Below are 2,500 nucleotides of genomic sequence, written 5' to 3'. Positions count from 1 at the left end.
TACGAACCGCATGAAACTTCCAGAGGCATTTGCAGCAGGAATGCATGTGCACTCAAAAACTTCTATATGTTTCACGGATAGACCCCGTGAAACGCTAGAAATTGGCGGGGATGTGTCTCTTGTGGCTCACGGGGCTGTTAGGGTGGCACAGAACTCCCTCGGAATGGGAAAAGGGGTCATTTTCGTGTTGCCACATTGCATAGGAACGCCATGAAACTTCCAGAGGCATTTGCAGCAGAAAGGCACGTGCACTCAAAAATTTTAATATTTTTCACGCATAGACCCCGTCAAACGCTAGAAGTTGGCGGGGATGTCTCTCTTGTGGCTCACGGGGCTGTTAGGGTCGCACAGAAATGCCTCGGAATGGGAAAACGGGTCATTTTTGTGTGGCCACATTGCATAGGAACGGCATGAAACTTCCAGAGGCATTTGCAGCAGGAATGCATGTGCACTCAAAAACGTCTATATTTTTCACGGATAGACCCCGTGAAACGCTATAAATTGGCGGGGATGTCTCTCTTGTGGCTCACGGGCGCTGTTAGTTAGGGTCGCACAGAAATCCCTCGGAATGGGAAAAGGGGTCATTTTCGTGTTGCCACATTGCGTACGAACGGCATGAAACTTCCAGAGGCATCTGCAGCAGAAATGCATGTGCACTCAAAAACGTCTATATTTTTCACGGATAGACCCCGTGAAACGCTAGAAATTGGCGGGGATGTGTCTCTTGTGGCTCACGGGGCTGTTAGGGTCGCACAGAAATCCCTCGGAATGGGAAAACGGGTCATTTTCGTGTTGCCACAATTGGCATACGAACGGCATGAAACTTCCAGAGGCATTTGCAGCAGAAATGCATGTGCACTCAAAAACGTGAATATTTTTTCACGGATAGACCCCGTCAAACGCTCGAATTTGGCGGGGATGTTTCTCTTGTGGGTCACGGGGCTGTTCGGCTCGCACAGAACTCCCTTGGTCCACCTGATTCGTGCATACAGGCAGCAACTAAAACTCTGTAAACCTGCTGTGAGGACATCTAAACAGTGGACCAGTGAGGCTGTGGAAGATTTGCGGGCGTGCTTAGACTGTACTGACTGGGATATGTTCACGACTGCTACCAATAGTCTGGATGAACTCACAGAGGCTGTGTACATCAGCTTCTGTGAGGACTGCTGTATCCCAACACGTACCAGGGTGAACTTTAACAACAACAAGCCCTGGTTCTCAGCAAAGCTCAAAAGGTTGAGGTTGGAGAAGGAGGAAGCGTTTAGGAGTGGGGATAGAGACAGATTCAAGGAGTCGAAGAACAGGTTTAGCAAAGCGGTGAGAGAGGCTAAACGACTGTACTCAGAGACACTAAAACACCAGTTCTCTACTAACGACGCTGCTTCTGTCTGCCAAAGGGCTCAGGCACATCACCAACTACAAACCCAGAGCGCCCCACACCACTAACGACTCCCGCCTAGCCAACGACCTGAACGAGTTCTACCGTAGATTTGAAAGACAATTGGACTGTCCTGAACCACCCCTTCCCACCCAAGAGGCCCCATCCCCCACCCATACTACAGAAACGACTCTCTCCTTTCAGGAGGGAGAAGTTAATGGGCTTTTCAAGAGGCAGAATCCACGCAAAGCAGCCGGGCCGGACTCTGTCTCTCCAGCCACCCTCAGGCACTGCGCTGGCCAGCTGTCTCCGGTGTTCACCAACATCTTTAACACCTCCCTGGAGACATGCCATGTACCAGCCTGTCTCAAGTCCTCCACCATCATCGCTGTGCCCAAAAAGCTAAGGCCAACAGGACTAAATGATTACAGACCGGTCGCCCTTACATCTGTGGTAATGAAGTCTTTTGAGCGCCTGCTCCTGGCACACCTCAAAGCCATCACAGACCCTCTCCTGGACCCCCTTCAGTTTGCCTACAGAGCCAACAGGTCTGTGGACGACGCAGTTAACATGGCCCTCCACTTCACCCTACAGCATGTGGACGCCCCAGCATCCTACGCCAGGATCCTGTTTGTGGACTTCAGCTCTGCCTTCAACACCATCATCCCTGCCCTGCTTCAGGACAAGCTCTTCCAGCTGAACGTGCCCTACTCCACCTGCAGGTGGATCACAGACTTCCTCTCTGACAGGAAGCAGTGCGTTAAGCCGGGAACAGAAGTCTCTGACTCCAGGTCCATCAGCACGGGAACTCCTCAGGGCTGCGTCCTTTGCCCACTGCTCTTCTCCCTGTATACCAACAGCTGCGCCTCCAATCATCTGTCCGTCAAACTCTTGAAGTTTGTCGGACGACACCACCCTCATTGGGCTGATCTCTGGTGGGGATGAGTCTGACTATAGGTGGGAAGCTGACAACCTGGTGACCTGGTGTAGCCAGAACAACTTAGAGCTAAATGCTCTAAGGACAGTTGAGATGGTTGTGGACTTCAGGAAGAATACAGCCCCACTCACCGCCATCACCCTGTTAGACTCCGCAGTCAAAATTGTGGAGTCCTTCCGCTTCCT

This window comes from Petromyzon marinus, unplaced genomic scaffold (genome assembly GCF_048934315.1).
Source record: "Petromyzon marinus isolate PM22_M1 ecotype Great Lakes invasive population unplaced genomic scaffold, UKy_Petmar_22M1.pri1.0 PM_G_Scaffold_327, whole genome shotgun sequence".
In the NCBI taxonomy this organism is placed as follows: domain Eukaryota; kingdom Metazoa; phylum Chordata; class Hyperoartia; order Petromyzontiformes; family Petromyzontidae; genus Petromyzon; species Petromyzon marinus.
This window is presented reverse-complemented; position numbering follows the sequence as displayed.